The following is a 22,043-nucleotide window of genomic DNA, read 5'->3' as shown; positions in this document are numbered from 1 at the left end:
GTGGTGTGATACTTGAGGTTGTCCTGTACAGGGATAGGAGTAGGACTTGATAAACTTTATGGGTCTCTTCCAACTCAGGATATTCTATGAATCTCTGATCTTCAAATTCATATTTAAAAAAAAAATTTTAATTCCTTATGGAAGAAATGTCATCATATGTGCCAATAATGAATGTGAAAGATAAATGAATAAATAAAAATCAAACAAGGGAAAATCATTATCCATTAGACACTGCAGAATGACACTTTGGTATGTGCATATTCCATGCTTCCCTAGTGGAAAGCTGGTTAATATGAGCAGCTGGGATGTAAGGCTCCCTCCCACCGCAAGCACTGCTGAAGGCTGGAAAGGATGCAGTAAACAGGGCCAGCAGTCATTGCAATCTCATACTCAGAACTGATAAAAACTAAGTACAAACTACTCGGAAGTACTGTCATTCTCCTTCAAACCCAGCCTCTTTTGATTTGGTGTGCTTGAACACCAATGTGCAAGGTCAACTTTTCAATGATGCTTTCTCCTTTTGTTTATCTGAAGACAAAAGCACAGACCCTTGAGAGTGATATTCTGTGCTAAACTGTATCTCCTGACAGTATTAGTAACAGTCTCTGAAATGTCATTTGATGCTCACTGAAATTGTACGAAATATTAAGCTGAAACATTCACCCAGTCTTTCATTCATCTGTTCCAGGGAAATGTCTTTGGTGAAATGCTAATGGAATGTGACAAAATACTTAAGCCAGAAAACTCATGAGGCAAATTAAGGCCACTTGACTTTTCCAAACCACCCTAATAGCTACTGAGGCACTGGCAGAGCCAGAGGAAGATTTTGTGTTGCTCCAGGGACGTCACAGTGTGGTCTATTGAAAATAGCTTTATGATTCTTGTCTGACCTCCTTTGTGTGATAGTATGAAAAGTAAAGCTTCTTAAAGGAAAGAAAATTGAAACAAGTACTGGGAAGATTTTGTAAATGATCTGTAAATCTTGCTTATGGCTGCTGTGCTCATTCCATACTTCCAGGGTCATTTAAAAGTAGGAGAAACAGCTTCAGTTTGTGAGATGAACTTCAGATAACAGGCATTGCAAAATCTCCCTTAGCTCCTTCCAGTCTCCCCTGGGTATTTTTTCAGGTATATAACAAATCTCTTTCCACATCTAACATTAAATACAGATGTATTTCAAAGGAATGACAATTTTCAGTTAAATTTGTCCTAAATTAGAGTCCAGTCCATTGCTTCTGATCTGATAGAAAACTGGAAGTATACCATCCATCCCCAAATATTCATGTGTTGTAAAAGCAAACATGAAGAAAGGAAAAAGCACTTTCCCTACAGCATTAAATTTTGAAAGGAATGATTCTGAAAGGTGTCCACAAGAAGCAGAAACAGACTCAAAGATAAAAGCCAACAACTGTGTGCATCCATACCAGGTACAGAAGAGGTGGATCAGAGGCAACCAAACAGGAACAGAGGCCTCCATTTATCTCTTGCAATGAAACAGAATATAAATGAAACTTGGCATCAGTCTGAAAGGATATTTTTAAGATAATGAAAGAGAAAAAAAGACCCCAAAAACTACAACAAAAAATCCACAGCAGAAACAGATGAGCTTGTATGTGGGAAAGAAGAAAAACTCCATACTGGAGTCTGGTACAACTTGTAAAAATCATTAGTTATAAACCGAGATAACTTGAAAGATGGGAACTAACAGAAGATTCCACTAAATCTGCATCTGGAAACACCAGTAATGACCTCCAAACACACAAGAAAATGGCCTTTATCTGTATCTCTAAATATTTTATTGATGTAATAATGAGAAAAAATATTTCAACATCATTGACATCAAGAACAAATAATCAAAGCTGAGAATAAATATTTGTGGGTATTGAGGTGGTCATGAGATTTATAAGGGATACAGAGTGTTCACACAAAGAAGAAACTTCTGAAAACCCAATATTATTTAGCTTAAGAAGGGAACAGCTACGGGTTTCTTATCTACCAATTAATTGCATCTGCAGAGCTCTTCCCTTGATGCAAATGACTTTTTTTTCTTTTTTTAATCCTCCTCTGACTTTGGAAACAAGATTCCTTATCAGTCCCCAGTGCATTTCCCCAAGGTGTAGCACAGAGGTAATTAAAAGGCTATACAATTAAAAAGGAACTGCACCTAAATCACTACACTGAAACCATTTCTCATGCAGAGCCTGCTTTACAGAACTGCACAAATGTAACTTCATTCTAATCCACATCTTTATGCCCATCTGTAGTGTGTCAGGAAGAGAGGTTTTTGTCCCCATAAAATTCTCAAGTACAAGGAGCTAGAGAAATTATGAAAGCTCCTTTTACTTGAGGGAGACCTTTTCTTTCAGGTCACCTAATCAAGTTCCCACTTTTCTCTGATTAAATTATTTGAAGATTAAACACAGCTGTTTGTCTACAGATTTTTTATGGATCTGTAGAAGTCAATAAGACTCTGCCCATTGATTTAAAGGGGCTTGAAATCAGAATTTTTAAGGGCCAAATTTTAATCTGACTAAACATAAATCAAGGCTCTGCTGATTTCAGTGAGGTCAGAATTCTGTCTCAATCACCCTTACAGTGACTGGTCCTGTCACTGGGCAGTATCAAAAAGCCTGGCTCCACCCTCGCATTTGTCATTTATATACATTATAGGATCCTCCACTGAGGCTTATCTTCTCTCAGCTAAACAGTCCAGCTCTCACAGCCTTTCCTTACAGGTGAGATGTTCTACATCTTAAATCAGCTTTCTTTTTGCTGTCTATGCATTTATGGAAGCCATTCTTGTTGTCTCTTATATCCCTGGCCAGATTAACTTGGTTTGGGCTTTAACTTTGCTAACTTCATCCTTGCTTCCACCCTTGTATGCTTCCTTTTGTGTGTGAGTTTGGGCAAGGAAACAATCCCATTTCCAGACAGAGTTTATACACTGTGCAGGTGAATAATTGAATTGCATCTGTTTATACCACAACTGAGTTTAGGATTCTGTGTATTTGAAACACTGCCACAAACACCACTAAAATATTAAGTAATTTGAAAACCTGTCAGGTGTTAACATCAACGACTGCAAAGCACAGGTAAAGTGGTAGTTGCCTTCTACCTTGGGAGATGCTAAAAGCTGGATTTCTTTTATGTTTCACTCTGTGTTCCTGATGCAGGTGGTGTGAAGAGTTTATTGTTTTAAAGCTGCACCCACATGAATTAGGCAGCATGAAATATGCATAAATGGGGTTTCTCACTGTGATTACTATTCAAAATCAACCTTTACAGGCCATCAGCAAAGGATATTGCTGTATAGAATGTAATTAAATATGTTCCTTTTCCTGCTATTTACGAGTTAATATAAAAAATAATAATCATAACCATAAAAGAGGCTCAGTGTTTTTTTAAAGGACATTTAAAATTTTAAAAATAATTATTTATAAAGTATAATTCCCAGTACTACTTGCATTTTGCTCCTTGAAGTTCTCTGTTCAATTGCTAACATCCACATCAAGGCATTTTGTTAAATGGGACTGTTATCCACGGACACAAGTGTAATTACTTTAAGTTTTTAGAAACAGCTTGCATTGTTTATAAGATCAATTTTTCCTATCAAGACAAGAAATGAAATTAATAACATTAGAGGCAGTTAGAAAAGAGCTGCATACAGAGATAGTAAGAGAAGAAGCACAAGCTAACAAAATTATCACAATTAATGGGAAAAAATTGATCACCAGGAGAAAAGACTGATATAGGAAAATGTTAATGCTTCAGATGCATTCCCAGTACAATGAAACAAACAAACAAAAACCACAAACAAACTAACAAATCCAGAGAATCCCCACACTATTTTGCATTACAGAGATTGTGCTATTATGAGACAAATGAGGTCTGGGAATGAAAGCCCACTGTAGAGAAAAATTTTAAAGTTTCTACCAGCTAAGGAAAGTCCAGAACCTAATGTAATTTTTAAATCTGATTCACCCAGTTTCTTTTTCTTCTTGGGAACATGGTGTGGTTTTAATACCAAAACCACCTGACAATACATGCTGTGACATCTCAAGACAAGCCCAAAACATCAGCTACAAACTTCATCCTTATTGCAGACCCTTCGGACTGATGATTCAAGGACCTTCTTCAGGACCTGAATGTCTGAATATTTAAGGCAATCATGCTTTCCCTATTTCTCACATAGACATGAATTCCTCCAGTCACAAACCAGCCCACAACAGAAACACTAACTGTCAAAAAATAACTCAAAATTTGTGCCTTTAAGACAAAAGCTGCATTCCCATCCCCAGGAAATCATCACTTGTGTTGAGCAACACCATTGAAAATATTTATTTGCTTCCTTTTATTTATTCACTGTAGTTTCTACTTCTTATTTAATTTGAAAGAGAAGGTTTCTTAAAAGTTTTAAGTTTCTTTTAAAGATATGTTTCCAAGTCCATATCAAAAAGAGAACAATTAAATCGCCCTGAGAAATGGAAGAGGTTTCAGCAATAAATCATTGAGATTGGAAAGCTAAGGGAAAAGACCTTTACTGCTTATTTACATTTTCCTAAGAATCAATCTTTAAATTGCAATGAATCTTTTCATTATAGGGGCTGTGCAGGTGTAGCACATCCAAGTAGACAAATTTATACTCCCCTCTGAATTTGGTTTTCAGTCTCTGGCTATCTTCCACTGCAAACAGCAGCTGCATTAGAAATGGGTATAACCCAGCAGTTATTAATAATTTTTAGCAATTACTTTTCTGACAATTCTTTCAGCTATGGCATCATGTAGGTCTATAATGTATGGCATTGTCTGGCCTCGGTCTGACTTTTGAGTTCATATTGGCATCACCTTGTGTTGACTCCCAATCTACTTATCAAGGAGCAGGAATACTCTGCTTATCTCTGCTGGGAGGTAGGCACACATCAGAAGTTTAATTCAGGCTGTGCTGTTCTAATATGCATATGATATAAAAAATTTGATGATAACAATAAATTATAAACTATAAACATTTTCAGAATTAAAAACCTTGTACTGGGTTGAAAAAATAAGAGATGCCAACTCTATGCCAACTAATAGATATGCTCATACTCTTCCTGTTCCTTGCTTATTTTATCTCTTGTCTCTGTGTGAACTGTAGTCCCTCCTTTCCTTCTCCTATCTGAGCAAACCACCAGGGTGGTTTGCATCTGTAAAATCAGAGAAGACTTGCCTGTTTTGAACTATTTCTAATTCTCTTTGACTTTGCTATTTTTCAAGAAATTTAATTACATCTAGTAAGGAACAAAGGTTTAAGGAAGGAAGAAACTGTGGATGTCTTTGATGCACAATTAATGATTCCCTGTAGAGCACATTTTGAGCTCATGAAAGGAGTTCAAACCTGAGTGACCAAACAGATGACTAACAAAGCCAATTCTTACAAACTGGGTCTACAAGCAGAAGTGTGGAAGCTCAAATACCTGCCACTGGGGCTGTGACACCTCAACCCTGGAAGGGTAGAAGGAAACGGAGAGCTATACCTCTCTGGGATCAGGGTGAGAAGAGCCTCCGTCCCATAGGCCTCTGCAGGTACATGTTAATATTTTAAATTCTATTGGTTCATGCAGTTAAGACTGCGCCTGCTCAGCCCCCATTCACCTTATTTGTAAGTTTCCTAGAATGTTCTCCCTTTTCCTGGTCCCTCTTGGCCCTAATTTGCTGCAGTGTCCCACCCCTGTTACCCTATTGGTCTCCCAAGTTGGCTGCCCTGCCTTTGCAACACTTTTCCCTCTTCCCATTGGACCCTGACCCTTGGATCCACCCCTGTTTCCTGGTATTTTACCCTGGGCCCTCAACCCAAGTTCATCTTTTGTCCCTGGGCCCCTTTGGAGGCTTAATAAAGCTCTTGGATTTCCATATGAAGTCCCATCCTTTCATTAGGTCATCTGTCATTTTAGCAGTGTGCTCCGGCCCCACGAGAGCAGGTTACTCTCAAGGCTGTGTCGTTGCACGCCGCAACACAGAAGTGTGTGGAAGGGACAGAGTGGAAAAAGCTTCACTATAGCTCTGCAAGCCCTATGTACAGAATGAGTAGTTGGTCACTGCTACTGTCATTAAAGCAAAGTTTAAAAAAGGTAAAAGTAAACCTAATTAATTGAGAATAAGGATTAAATACTCAATATGAACATATACGTATATTGCACTGAGTAGAATAAAGGAAGGAAATGAAAAAATTAATGCCCTGGAGCTGACAGAAAAGAAAGAATATATGAGGAACGGAGCCCTAGGTTTAAATATCCTGTTGTCCTTCTATTAATTATACTCATGGTCATATAGAAGTTTTTGTATTCTCCCTGAGTGACTGAAATCAGAACATGAATTGAAGTCTTCCATGTAAAGATGTTCATACTGACATTCTTCAGAAAAAAAAAAAGCTATGAAGTTTAAAGAGTGTGAAGAACATGTCAGATGTGTGAATTTCTCATCTTCCACTTGGATTTTATAAAAAAAAAAAAAAAAAAAAAAGCTACATTGTCAGGGACAATAAAAGCAAGGGAAGGCTTGAAAAACAAGCCACACATTGGGTCGATAAAACTCTCATAAAGTGTTATCTTTATGACTACTAGGAACTTAGGAATTGTCATACTGGGCCAGGTGAATATTTTTTTCTCAGCCAGTAGCACTTTTCATGTGTTTCAAAGGGAGATAAAAGGCGGCCCATGAGGAAAATTCCTTGATAACATTTTCCATTAGTGGTTGTCTTATGGCCATCTCAGGTCATTTGGTTCTCATTATCCACATTATTGTCCAGAACTTGTTTGAACTCTGCTATTTAGGACAGCGATTTTCATGGATTGTTGTTGCCTGTGAGAAAAATATAAACATGCTTAGAACATTGAGAGTTCCACTGTCTGTAATTTAAAGTTTCCTGCTTCTTGGATAGTAATAGTTAATAATGGGCTGAAAACTACAGGTGGAATGGAGTTGTGTTTAAAGTAGCAAACTAGGATTTGATCCTCCTAGCATTTCTGATGTGTTTTTTTCCTAAAAAAAAATTAAAAAATCATTTTTCTTTCTTTGCTAAGTATTTAAATTTCTCTGTGACTTAATATTTAAACATCCACATGTTTATTTCATTACCTTTAGCTATCTCTTAATTCTCTGATTCTGATGCAATAATTACTGAAGGATTTTCTCTGTTCATCTCATATATCTTCCATATTTAATTTACATGTTATTCTCTGCCTCTTGCAGAGTAGATGAAAGGGTTTCCTAGTCAGGAATTCCCCAGCACAGTATTTGTCTCAGGAGTGAACAATATCACAAACTTAAGGAAAAACTAAGGTGAGCAGTGACAGGACCTGAGGAAGCAGCATGAAATTGTGTCAGGGGAGGTTTAGGTTGTATATTAGGAGAAGGCTCTTCATGCAGAGGGTGTTTGGAAATGGGAAGAGGGTTCCCAGGGAAGCAGTCATGGCATCAAGCCTGACAGAGTCCAGGGAGCATTTGGACAATTATCTCAGACCTATGGAATGAATTTTGGGGCTGTCCTGTGCAGGACCATGAGACAGATTTGATGATCCTGGTAGGTTCTTTCAAACTCAGGATATTCTATGATTCTAAAATTACTGCAAATGCAGTGGTGTCTTGCCTCAGTGAAACCCACCAGTAAAGTCTGCAAAACTTAAAAGTGGCACCTCACCTATTCTGGATCTAATGCATTCCACAAATCTTCTATCTGGTTGTTTTAATGGATGTCTCGTTTTATGAGCTATGCAGAAACAGACAATCACTCAGCATTCCCTATGCATCATTCCATCCCATTCATGGTTCCATAGTCACTCTCATATTCTGTCCCTCCTTCAGAATAAAATACTTCAACTGCCTTTCATCTTTTCTCATTATAATTACCCTTTTCTAGAGCTTCCAGGGAGGTACACCTGGGCTCGTTGCCTTTAGCAGAAACTATGTGGCTTGTATTGTGTGAGTTTTAAGGATGACCTGTCTCCTATGGGACTGTGCCTTCAGAATTCTGTGAAAGTAAATTCTTAGCTGGGATCATCCATCAAATGTGTTTTCCCTTCAGTTTAGCAATTTAAGGTTGTTGACATTTGTGGCATTTAAAGAACTCTGTCAGCTTTCATTCCCTCATTAAATAAATGTTTTTCTGTTTATGCTTTATTCTTTATGAATCTGAGTAATGCATGTCTAATAATAATAATAATAATAATAATAATAATAATAATGATATATTACTTTGATTCATACTAAGTAACACTAAAGAGTTTTGGTTTAGTTGTCTATTTGTTTGATGGGTTTTTGCTAACTGAAAGAGTCTGAACAAAAGAAATGTCTTCCAGAGCCAGGCTGCTGAAGCATGTTTGAGGCAGAATCATTCAGATGTTGAATGAAGAAGATTTATCTTACTCTAGGCAACTAAAGGGTCCCTAACTGAAGAATACAGTAATTTAAAAAGTCTCATTGGGGCTGGCATACCATCATGTCAGATGTCAGGAAAAGCAGGAAGAAGGCTTCTCTAAGAAGAGATAAGTCAGGAAGCCATGGATATCCTGATTGAGGGGGCACAGTTCTGCAGCATCTGGAAGGAGCAGAAGTGGTGACAGCCAGAAGCTTTTTGGAACAGTTGGGGGAAGCTGGGAAAGCCCAGTCTCTGTGTGAAAGCAGCAAAGAACGGTATCCTCTGGAGGAAAAAAAGAGGGAAAATGAGTATTTAGGGTAAGTGCCTGCAGCTGCAGGCACTGTTGCTCTGTCTGTTGTGTTGCTGCATGTGAGGAAGCAGCTGGGATCATAGTGGGGGTCACCCAGCACAGCCAGCTGGGTCCCCTGCCAGTGCCACCACCTGTTCCTTTAGCTGTGTCCCCACAGCTAAAGAGGGGCTCAGCATAAGCCTTCTCCAGGAGGCTGTGGCTGAGACAACAGTCCCTGAGGCACCTGCAGCCCTGGGAAAGTAATAAGCCTTTTGCATCAACTTGTGGTTTGGTGGGCTATTTATCTTTCCCTCCCCCCTTGATTTTGATTTTTCTTATCTGGAGAGTTACCTTAGAAAGATTAACTTAGAGATGCTTTGCTTAAATTGTGATAATGATCACAGATAGAGCACTCGCCATTTTGATGACAAAAATGCTTCAAAAACAGCACTTGGCACAAAATATACATGACCTAAGAGTGCATTCTAACCAGCCTGAATTGCCTATGAAATATTCCATAGTCAAGTATTTATAGGTACTGCTTTGTTTGCTTTAAAAACAAAATGGTAAAATCAGGAGTAATTTGTACTTACTTAAAGTGTATAACCAAAACTGGTGAAAAAGTTGCTTAAGCTTTTTACAGTCTTGATCTACCTTCAAGGAAAAGAGACAACTAACATGATTGTAAAGGATTTCAAGTGGCCTGTGATCTCTGCATCTCAGTGACACTGATATCAAGCCCTTTAAGATTTGAGCCTCTCAAGATTGGAATCAAACTTCGCAATTTTGTTTTAGATTTCTTAGGATTAAGCAATTGCACTGTGCACATTGGAACCTTGGCTAATCTTTTGTTTTAAGGAAAGAAGAAGACAATCTCAAGATGAATGAGTTGTCTGGACAATAGCCACGTGGAGTGCAGTCAGCAGAACTGAACAGTAATGGGGGAAAAAACAGAGTGATTCCAGCAGTGGGAGACCACGACCACCGACTCTTTGGCCACCTCTTCAACCCACACCCCAGACTCAAGTAGAAGCAAGAACTGCACATGTGGATTAGCAAAAGGTATAACTAGCAAACAGGAGTTTGAGTATTAAGTAATGAAAAAGTTATGCAATATGTAACCAGTGAGTGCTAATGCCTTTGTTTGATAAAGTGTATAAATAGTGTAAAATTTTGGTGATTGGGGAGCCAGCTCTTTGTGGGTAACCTGGCTCCCTGCTTTGTGCAATATAGAATGAAAAACAGAAATGTCTTGTCTCAGTGTGTGAATTGGTGCTGCCCACCAGGTAACAAGCTGGTTCATCTTGTTACCCAGGAGAACAGCACTACCTGAATAACTGAATCATTTCACTTTGAGGAGCTGATTGCTTTTAACATAGTCTTCAAAAGCTAAAAATCTTCTCTACTCTTCAGCCAGGCTCTTCTCTGCAGGCTGTCCTGCATTTCCATGGGAAATAAGAGCAGACCAGTTCAAACCTCTCTCCTCATCAGGGGAGCTCTGGTTTGGAATGAGGTTTGTCTGTTCCAGCAGAACTCTTGCAGCAGTTTCAGTTGTAGGGATGTAGAATCCCAAAAGATAAGGGAGTAATGTGTATGTCTCAAACACTGATATCTGGATGGCTGTGGAGCCAGCCAAGGATTGCAGGTAATAATGAACAAGGGTTGTTGGTAATAATAAAGGATTTCTGGTTGTAACATGCTGTAGGAAGCAACAAGGTGTTGCTGGAGAAGAGGGCCATGTGGAGATAGGGTAGCACTTTTCTGAGACAAACATCCCTGTTCTAGATCCTGGAGATAAGCACAACACAGTACAGCACAAGTGCGGGAATGAGGCCAAGAAGTGAGCATGGACTGGAGGGGAAAACAAAACACCAAAGACCCCCAAAGGCCTCTGATCCATTTCAAGAAAGGTCTGGAAGACTGTGCGTAACTAATTTGTATAGGAAGTAAGAAACCTGTCTTCAGCGCAGGGGAAACTTATCTATAAAACATTCACTTTTACTGAAAGATAAACATCCCTCTCAACTACAAATAACACTTGCAGTACTCCTAACAGGGCAGCTGGCTGCAGTAGAAAAACTGCATATTACAAGTTAGGAAGCAACAGCTACACCTGTACTCTCTGAAGGACTGCAATAAACACTTGCTGTCCTCAAAGGGTAACAGGGCTGCTGTCCTGCTTGGGCACAGCTGCAGAGACAAAGAAATGAATGTTCCTGAAGTGCTAAGCAAACTCAAAATTATTTTATTATCACCAGAGGAGAGGAGCTCAAGCTAATTGTTTTGCTTTGCAGCTTATTTTGCTTGGTTCAAAGTTTGTTCAAGATAAAAAGAAAGGTCTGTCCCACAAAAGTAGAAACAGATGTATTTTAGGAGCCATGAAGTACTCAGGCATATAAAACCTGTATTGGCATTTGCCCTCAGTAAAATTCACCTTTTCACTCTCTAGAAGTGAGGATCTTTTTTCTGGTTTGGGGCATAACCCTGATGAAATCACAAATGTAGAGAGTATTTTGTAGCAAAAGTGTCTGGGCTACTGCACGTTTCCCAGATCAATCCTTCTGATATTTTGAAAGGCCTCACAGACATAGTAGCCCCAGAAAACACACTATAATAAATGTTATCACAAAATCCTGGACAGTCTTGGCATGAACACTGATGAATTGAACCAAACCCTCTCAGGAAAGCCTTTTCTGCTTGATGTCCCAGAACTGATGTGATAATTGATAGAATAGGAAGCTGAGAGCATACATTAGTGAAGGAAGAAAACATACTCATGACTTCTCACCCAAAGGCTGGGTTGCCCCAAAATCATTCCTTGATGAGAAATTAAACAGCCCCTTAGCATGCCCTGTGAGCTTATATGTTTTTCCCAAACAGAAGAAAATGAGGCAGAAATATTTACATGTGGAGACCATTTAGTACTGACTTCTCCAGACACTGGTAAGAAATCAGCCAGCAAGCACACAACTTGCAATTTCCACTTTTGTCTCTTTCATAAATTTGTGGTTCAATGCATCTTCTTCAGGTTAAACACTATTTCATTTAAAGGATATTAAATGTCAGACTGGCAAGGGATTTTAAGTAAGATATTGTCACAGGTGAGGTGATGAATCAGATTTTACAACTTGAGGCACAGAAGCCATGTTTGATCAATACAATCTCTTGCTTCTATGGATAATGATAATTCATAGTGTCAAGTGGACAGTGTTCATCACAGCAAATGGTCCTGGATCACTTCAGCACTTCACAAATGGAAGAGATTGTGGCAGCTGCAGCTGAGAGTCAGGGCACAAACATCTCTCTACCAGTTCTGCCACAGACAATAGCCAGCACCATAATAATTCAAATCAGTAAAATTTAGTAAAACACAAATATCTAAGCAGGCAGAATGACTTCAGTGGACACCTGGTAGAATGCAGGACTAAGAGCAGGACACACTCCTTCTGTGAATGTATCCCATTCTTTGGCACCCTGAGGCTTGCCATACACCCACATAAGTGTGAAAAGAGCATTTGTTATCTGCTAACAGAATGTTTTTTTAAGGAGAAAACCAAACAAATGATTCCTTCCCTAAGGCATTCAGTACCTGACCACTTCTTTACCAAGCACCAGTTCATTCTTGTGCTTTTGTCAGCTGTGTCATTCCTTCTGAAGCCCCTGACCTTGGAATCAGGGAGTAGTTGTCATTAACTCATCCATCTCTGTCTATACATATATGTTTTATTTGGATATTACTCAAGACAGAAAATGAGGGCAAGCAACTCAAACAGCTCTCTGGTGCAAGTTATACTGAAAGAAAGTGCAATCCAAGTACCACTGTACAGGTAGACTCGGCCTGCAAAACGTTTCTGGAGAGCCCAAAGCTTTCTTCATAAGCATAGGATGATAAATATTGCAACAAAAAATTCTGTCAAAATAGGACAGAAATTAATCTCCTCTATCTTTTTTGTCTGTCCATTTCATAGTCAGAAACAGCTGGCTACTGCTGTTTGTTATAATAGAAGATTCTGAGTTGGAAGAAACCCACAAGGATCATCAAGTCCAGTTTTTAGTGGAATGGCCCATACCTGGATTGAACCCACAACCTTATGTTGTTAGCACCATGCTCTGACCAGCTGAGCTAATCTCAGGAGAATGAGAGATGACAGCTTCTGCTGGTGAGCAGTGACCTTGTTATCAGCAGTGGCTGCTGTGGTCGCCCCTACTGGGCTGGCATCTGTCATATCCCCTGTTCCCTTCCTCCTCATCTGCTTCCCTTGTAGAACCATATTTGACTGAAGTACGTCCTTCCTGGCATTTAAGGACACAAAAGAATGTGTTGCTCCTGATACAAGAGAATAATGAGAAGATTCATGAACAGGATGGTTGCAAGAAAGGCAGAAGAGGAAGACATGCTGCTGCTGTGAGGGAGTGAATGTGCTGGGAAATTTCAATAACTGGCACCTCATTTAGCTGCTGGGAAGATGTCTGTAGGGGAGGATAAATGTGGTTCTGTCTAAAGAGAGGACAAAGGAAGTTAAAACCTTCTGCTCTACTGAGAGGGTGGAAGTTAGGGAGGAGAGAGCTGAAGTTTCTTTAGCCATGCTGCAGAGAAAAGATAGAGCTTTGGACATATGGGCTTCAGGTCAGATCCTGCCTTTGCAGTTTCCTAGGCTGGAGTGGATCACACTATACAAACTGGAAAAGCTGACTCCATAATAATGTAAATAGCACTTATAAATAGGAATGCATTAAAGCCTCTCAAGCTCAGCTTTTCCATTTCTTCAACTTCATGAGCTGCTCCTTCTTATGCAAGAATTTCTATGGGTAGCTCCTCTTAAGTACAGCTTTTATACAGTGAACTAAGCGATTGGGTGCTATGTCATTTATTTTAAGATAGGTTTAAATCAGACTGAGGTTCTGTAAACCTAATTAAGAAAAAACAAAACCTTCTCCATTGCAAATTTGTATTAAAATGCATAATGAGCTATAGGCAAGTTCAAAAACAGTATTTACATGCTCTCAGTGAAGCCTAGGCAGAAATTAAGTTCCTAAAGCATGCATTGTTAAATTACCTCAAGCAATCTATATAAAAACACAGTTTGATTATAAAACAAACAAAACATTTTTCTTAGTTACCAAGATCTCTAGATTTATATTACAAGTTTTGAAGAAATGGTCCTTGGAGGCACAAGTAGTTCTTTAGTCAGAATTTTGTAAAAAAATTAACAAAGCCAAAATTAACAAAAACTCTCAAACCACATCATCTTACAAATTCTTGTCACAATACTTTTCATCTAGAAACACAATAAAACAGGTCTTCCCAGAACTTCCATTTTTCTAGCCATGAAAGACATTTAGGTCTAAAGCAGAATGCTACCTCTCCCTGGAAAACATGGTTCTACAATGTCACAGCTACAACACCACTATTTCTATTACATTTCTAGCAATTCTGTTCCTAAAAACACTTTAGTAATGAACATATAAACTCAATGTTTAATCATAGGGGATCATCACACTTAAAACTGAGCCATGCAGTCAGTTTTAGTCCCAAACTAAAATAGAGTAAATTTAAACTGATCAAATTTTAATAGCTGGCTTTTGAGACTAGTGGGAGAAAGAATCAAAAACCTTACTGAACTCAGCATCTGACAGTTAGAGTGACACTCAGATTAAGTCACACACATTTAAGTGTCTCTCTGTAGTTCTTCAAGTGTGATTTACGTGCTCAGGATCTCGTTAGAGATGAAGATCTCTTAGTTCGATGAGTGGAGCCTGTTAAGAAATGTAACTGGCCAGATATATCTAGTTTAGAGAAAATAGTTGTTCTTTTAAACTTCTTGACTTTTTAAAGTAAGGCGTCAAAATCAGCCATCCACCTAAGGTACAGTCTGCAAAATCCCATTATAGTATCATGGTATCTGAAATACTTTTGCAGTCTTTGAAAATGTTATAGGGTCCTATGGAAGACCTTTTAGAGCAGCAGCTGTAGGAAATATCCTAGGACACTTCAAATATCACAAAATCTCTATGTTTGCTATTTGAGACAGTGCATCAATATCATAAAAGATCAAATGCAATTAATACCTGTGCTCCTAATCTTTTTTGGACTCCTAAATTTTTATGTAAGCATTCAGTTATGAGCTAGCTGAGACTAAGAGAATATGCAGATGTACAAAACAGGATATTTGAAAGAAGAAAGTATATTTTACAAATATCTTCCAAAGAATATTATATAAATGTTGTAATTGCAGTAAAGCCTAGGAACCTTCAATAGCATGAAGTTTATGTGGAGCAATGACAGACATAATTGAGAAATTTCATCATGTGGAGTTTACCACCTTACATTGGTTGAAGGTTGGCAGAGGGTTGCCCATACCTACAGTTTCCTGCAGTTAATTGTGGGACTGAGTGTTCCATCTTCCTGTATTAAAATTTGTATCTTGATGAAATTATTCTAACTTGGATATTTTAAAAAGATTTAAACAGAAATTTCGAACATGCTGGATAAAGTCAGTTTGCTGGGATAAAACAAAGGATGCATCATTTACTTAGCCATATTTGAAAATTTTCCCTGTACAGTGAATAAAGGAATGTTGTGCTAAACTGGGAATACTGGAAATCAAAGGATGAACTTTCTAAGTACAAAAATCCAGGAGAAAGAACCTCCTCAGAGTTTCTGCTCTAAAGAGATTTACTACTTCATTTATGAAAGACTTGAAGCTCCCTCTTTCCTCTTGGGCACACTGGAAAGGTTTATGACCTTGGAGTTGGATTTTTCATCTGCTGGCCAAGATTCAAGCTTATGCAAATAGTTTAGTCTTGATACCACTATCATCTAAAGCCTTTATAGTTAGAGATTTGCTTCTTTACGTAATGACTTTATCTCTGATGTACTTTGCTATAAAGTGAACTTGCTAGCAGTGTGCTTTTGGGGGAGGATAAGAGAAATACATTTTAGTTTTTAAAAACCTTTAGGCATAGTAAAGAGTGCTTTTACATTTGGTTTTGTTTTAACTGCATACCCTCTGTTCTCTAGTGCTCACCAAAAGAATCATTCATTCGCCAATAGATTGTGTAACTGTGTTTATTTTAGACACAACAGAGGTGGTAAACAATCTTTTTTCCCTGCCAAATGTATGTTGTTTCCACAAATTTCAATTAAAGCAATCAGTTTTTAAGGGGTTTCATAAAAGACAGTAATTAAGGCAAATATTTCCCAGCACCTGGGAACAACCTTCTTTTGGGTTTGATATTATGTGTTATTGTTCTGTACCAACAATAACATTTGTGTGGATTGCTGCAGCCTTGATCTGAAAGTGAGATGATTTCTTCAGTGGTGGCTCAATTCAAGGTGATATAATTTTACCTACCCAGTCCATACCAGGACACTTGGACTTACTCCATGCACAGTTCACAGCAGTGAAGACCCTAATGACTGGGAATGGGCACAGGTAAGAGCCCTTCATATAAGAGGACTCGACTCTGGGTCAGCAATTTTGATTTTGAGTGCTGTCATTTTGTAAGATTACAGTTTTGTCTGCAGTTATGATATTGCTCATACATGTAAAGTTTAACTCGGGCTTTAACTCTTTTGTTTACCTCTCTTGCTGCCAGAGCTGATCCAATAATTGCAAATTCCAGGGATTTCCCAGTGTAACATTGGATCCATATGTGACTGTGGAGGTTCCCACTGGGATATCAAGGAGTGCTCACGATGCTGCCCTCTGACATTGAACAGTGCAGGCAGAAAGGTCACAGAGGCTGAAAATCTTTGCACTGTATGACTTAACTTTTTCCTCCACAGCATGTCTCCATGGTACACGATATTGACAGCTCACTGTTTCCAGTACCAGATGTAGCCTGGCTGCAGAAATCAAGCAGTTTGACCAGGTTCACCGCTGTGCTAGGACACTCATCCATACTTACCAGTATCAGCACTGACATCTGTGAGAATACATTTATTTCCACCTATTAATTGCTTATTGACAGGAAGATTAAGGAGAGAGAAGCAATCTTTTTATTTGAGATGAAGAGAAATTAACTAAGCATATCTTATAGGAGGAATTATATTATTTTATGCATATTTTTAATGTACTTGAAATGTGAAAGTAGATCAAGGACTGAATCTTTTTGAAAGCACTGTGGCAAGAACAATAACAATGAAATCATTCCTTATAAATGAACTCACCTGTCAACGGGCCAGATTATGAGCTCAATTACATTGATATGAATCTGTAATACCTCCACAGAAAGCAATTAATCTTCTTGTTATTCTCACTATTTTAATTGCAAATAGAATCTTCTGTAACATGCCCAAGCATCTGAATTTGATGACCTTCAAGATCTTGCACAGACCTTGAAAATATCAGTGCCATTCAAAGCTGCTTATCCATAATTGTAAAATTATCCACAACAGTGACCCTAAGACAATTAGGAATGGCTACAAAATTCTGAGAACAAAGTGAAGACATCAGAATAACAAGAAAGTTTCTGATTCAGACCTTATGTTCACCCCAGGACACCTTACCTGCCAGTTCTCATTAAGGAAGGTCTCTGAAGAGCATGGGATGTCCAGCTGACAAAACAAGGGAGGAGTACCTAAGAGAATCACCATTAATCATCCTGGTAATGATTATTTCAGAACATTTGATGAGGGTGCTGGAAACATGGAAGCTGGCTGAAAACTGATGGAGGAAAATGAGAGTTGCCTGATGAGCAGTTGAGATATCTTTACAGGAATATTCAGATGACAGGAGGAAATTGGAAAAATCTGAAATCTTGAAACGTCATAAAAATTGTGTCTTATCATTGAAGAGACACATTAGAGTGAGTCATTGAACTACAATGTTTACACAAAAAGAATTAATATCTGAGGCATATTTAAGATTTATTTTTTTTTGACATATTAAGAGTTTATTTTTGCTCTCATTCATGAAGAACTGATAGCAAAAGGTAAAAGACATAGTATTTATGAATAAATGTAAAAAGAGAAAAACAGATGTAGGGACTGTGCTGCAGACTGCCTAGTAAGAGGGAAATATTGAAAGGTTTTAAGCAATTTTCAAAATAAGCTGTTCAGGGTGGCAATGAAGTACTTGTATTACAGATATTTTTTGAAAAATAATAGAAATATGTCATCAAAAATTTATTAAGACCAACCTTTAATTTAGAAGATAAAAGAAGTTACTGAAGAACCATTCTGGATTTAATTCTGACAGTCAGAGAAGAGCTGCTTAAGTATTTGGCATGAAAGTATGAGGTAGAGTCACTATCAGCTGAGTAAAAAACATCCTCACACCAGACTTGTATCTGTATCACCCAGCAATGTATCACTGGGCTATGAAGATAATTCAGGTATATGTATATTTCCCGTATACCTATAAAGTGGTTCCTGATCAGTTCAGTATTTCCATTAGTGAGGTAGATAAAGGAATACAAAATATATTTATTGATTTTTAGGGTTTTTTAAATATTTTTGGAAGCACCTTCCATGGTCTGCATCTCCTATGTTTTACAACATCAACTGTCTTGCAACTGTCTTACACCTGTTGTCTGACTACAGGCTCTCAGAGGTTCCAGAATCCCTGACCCACTGTTCCCAATACAGAAGGCAATTTCCAAATTAAAAGATGTAATCTACAGATTTATATATAATTAATATATTCTTTATCCCTTTTAATACAGTTTTTCTTTTTGGTTATCTCCTTCAGTCAGGCAACATGTGCTCTTTAATGTTAAACTTGTATGAAAACTTTGTTCCTAGCTGCGCTGCAGTTCAGGTTCCACATCTTAAAATGGGAAAACTTGCAGCCTGGGTATAATCCTTGATAAAATATGGGAGATGTATTGTGCTGATCTCTGGCTGCAGACACTGGTATGTTGTGAATGTGCCTCCCACGGATGTTATCCAAGTCTCAGATGCAGCAGTTGTCCTGCTGAAATAGTCAACCTTCATCACTTTCTGACCTGCACAGCTTTGTGTTACTGGTGTTTATGTCCATTGGTGTGACACCAACACACATCTTTGCACATCCCAAGTGGCCTCCTATCACAGCTTAATCAGCCAGTCGAGACAGATCCATCATTTTGGACACAAAAGGCTGGCACAGGTCCTCAGCACACATGCATAAGATTAAGGAGCTAGAGACTTTAAAGTTATGCTTTGTTTGCAAATCATCCATTTCTTAAGCAGGTGCTAAATATTCTCAAAATGGTGCAGTATCAGGAGAAGCATCGTGTAAGATTTGATATCTCTTAGCTGGAAGCTGTCCACAAGGCATTTATTCCCAACTAATTCCAGCCATGTTTTTTGCTCTCTACCATTGCTTTAAACTTTCCATTTCACACACTGATTAGCTTAGTAATATTATCAGTTTCCTTTCTAGTCTGTGAGGCACTGATGAATTCGAGCAGGGCCAAGAGGGAGGTCACAAGCAACCTACAAGGCAACATTAAAATTCAAAATGATCTTGGGAAACTGGGGAAATAAGATGAAATCTAACAAGATGAAATTCAATAATGAGAAGTAAAAGGCACTGCACCCTGAAGAAGAAATCATATGTGTAACTACAAAATGAGGGGTAACTCACAAGGCAGCAGTGTGCCATGTGGGAACTGGGAATGATAGTGCATTCTGAGGAGAGAGAAAGTCAACAGAGAGATGGTAATTCCGAACTGGTGAATCTCTTTCTGGGATTCATTAACACCATGTAGAGGTAAGATATGGGAAAAAATGATTAAAGTTCACCTACCACTGTTACATTGTAAAGTTTTAAGTTTCACTGTAGTCAAAGACAGAGAGAGCCCAGAAAGTTTGAAGGAGGAGAAAGAGGAGAAAAAAGTTTATTTGACTCATTTTGTCTACCGAAGGAAAGACAGAGACTGAGACAGGTTTGCTATCTTTAATATATTCAATTGCATTATTAAAAAAGTGAAGATTATTTGCTTTCTACATCCACAGGGGATAAGGGTAAAACAAATTAGTTTAACTGGTAAAAGTATAACAAGAAACACATTCAGATTACCGGGGAGTAAAGCACTGCAACAGATTACCCAAGGAAGCTGTAAAATCTACCCCACTGAATATTTTTAACAAAAGAAAAGGATCTGACAGAAATGGTTAAGATATATCCATCTTATCTCATATCTAGGGGACAGATTAATACATGCACTCTTGAGATCCTGTCAAGATTTATGTTTCCATGGTTTTCATATATTTGAAAATAGAAGCAATGGTATTTGAAAATAACTAGAAAAGTCGTAGGGGTGATAAGGGTGAGGAAAACATTGAAACTTGAAAAAGAAATCTGAATTCACTATTCCATTGAAGATGAATATATTAAAATATTCACATAATGTATTTTTAAAATGCTTCAAGGATACTGAAAGGATATGGGTACCCTTGTTTTGTACTATAACTATAAAGTCTGAGTGGAAATAAACACAGATTTTATTTTGGTTTTGTTTTAAATAGGGCATTTCTAGGTCTTTAAGAGCACATTTGTCTTCCTGTTTCAGCTCACTAATTTTAGCCTGCAGCAACTTCAATATTTATATCTTGAGTTTATTACCACAGCTACCTTTTACAGTCCATAAAAGGAAATATGCAAAATAATACACGATTCATCTGATCAATTTAGAAACCTGCTTTAGAATGAGATTAAGTGTGCTGTGCACACTGTGTGTGTGTAAATGTCTGTTTTCCTCCAGAGGCTGTTAAGAAAAGTCTAGACTTAATTCTACCTACCACCTCTGGTCAATACCCACCATCTCACATATCGTCCTCCTTCAGAAACAAACAGAAAGCTGACCATGGAACAGAATTTCATCACTGACCTGTCACAATTCCAGACTTATTCTGAATGAGAAAATTCCCCATCCTTTATTTTAGCCTTCAGTATGAGAAAAGGTGACCCAAAAACTGGACTAATGACTGGAGTCTAAAGAACCTGTAACTTCCTTGTTCATTACAGGTCTCTCTGCACAAGTTGCCATATACAGAAAATAACAATCATTATGCTTCCCAGATGTGTCAAATACCTTAACTGATTATTATCTGGGTAATAGTTTGATGTTTTCTGATAAAAATCGCTTTTCACACTGGGAGACCAAGAAAATGCTGCCTGCACAGGCAGATGAATTGATACTTGTGCTCGTCATGCAAACTAGTTTTGTTCCATTTGTTGTTTCATCTGTGCCATTTTCTTGCACCCATTTCAGTTTCCTGACAGCAACAGTTTCATTGCCATTTACTTTCTACAGTTCATCTTTATAAGGAGAAATTTGCCTTAAATAAAAAGATGCCATTTTCCTAGTACTGCTGTTGATAAATTCCCAGTCTCACATCCTATTCACCTGGAGGACCAGATTATCCATCTGTATGCTGCTACACAAAGACAACATTGCTTTTCTTTTGTGCATTCTTAATATTACCTGAAGAAGATGCAGAACTGAGATTAAAGATGCAGGAATGAGGTTAAACCTTAAAAGTTTTCCAGATGATGAAACAGATCTACAACCTCTCTCTATAGGCAACTTTCTTATATGCTCTGAACATAGAGTAGAAAAAAGTGGAATATTATTGAGCCCAGTGCTTCTACTTTTGGCAGCATGTAGAAATTAACCTCTACTCGTAAGGAAAAGGATGTTGGTTCTCCCTGTTCTCCCTCTTTCTCCTCTAACTAGAGCTGTAGGAGTGCCAGCCTTATGGAAAAGAGCTTTGAATTAGAACAGAGTAGAAAAAGCAAGTTTTAGTTCCAGTAAATAAATACTGAATTATGTTCAGCCACTTAAAATTTTCTCTGGTTTTTATTTAGAAATGCAGAAATGAGACATGGGGCTGAAAGACCCACAGGGTGTCAGAACCTGGGCACCCTGAAATAGACACATGCAGGCTGCTGTGAGCTTACCAGAAAGAGCAGACACAGCTATGTGCATATATGCTTCACACATATCTGTGTGTTGGAAATCTGTGTGGAAAGCAGCATTCACAGAAGTTCAATCTAGTCTCCATAAATGTCCCATTTCAAAGAGAAAAAGAGGGTGTTGTTTTTGGCAGGAGTTGGGTGAAGCTCCTGCTCATGGACCCTCTACTATTCTGCATGTTCAAAGAAGTGAAAATCAGTCTGTCAGGTTTGAGGATGTGATTTTCAGCACTCGTCCATAAAAATAATCTTTATAACAACATTATTAGTGACATTTTAATACTCAGCCTTGGCACCAGTCAGCTGTTAGAATATTGTATAAGGAGGCTGAAATGACATTGAAAGCTGAACAGTGGGACGGGGATGAGCTGTAACAAAGTGAAATGCAAGGTTATGCATTTAGGCTTACAGAAAAAGCTGATTCCAGCTATGTGCTTATAAACTGGAAATAACA

At 38.1% G+C, this 22,043-nt stretch overlaps 1 long non-coding RNA gene across 1 annotated transcript; it reads left to right on the top strand.

Moving 5' to 3' along the window:
- The first annotated feature begins 8,731 nt into the window (after nucleotides 1-8,731).
- LOC147653418 (uncharacterized) lies at nucleotides 8,732-12,410 on the top strand. Its single transcript, XR_015286088.1, has 2 exons — nucleotides 8,732-8,941; nucleotides 9,540-12,410. It is a non-coding gene; the product is annotated as an uncharacterized LOC147653418 (long non-coding RNA).
- Nucleotides 12,411-22,043: the final 9,633 nt, after the last annotated feature.

The sequence above is a fragment of the Cyanistes caeruleus genome, chromosome 4 (assembly GCF_971803275.1).
Source record: "Cyanistes caeruleus chromosome 4, bCyaCae1.hap1.1, whole genome shotgun sequence".
Lineage (NCBI taxonomy): Eukaryota > Metazoa > Chordata > Aves > Passeriformes > Paridae > Cyanistes > Cyanistes caeruleus.
The sequence above is the reverse complement of the archived record's forward strand: the minus strand, read 5'-3'. Positions and strand labels throughout refer to the sequence as shown.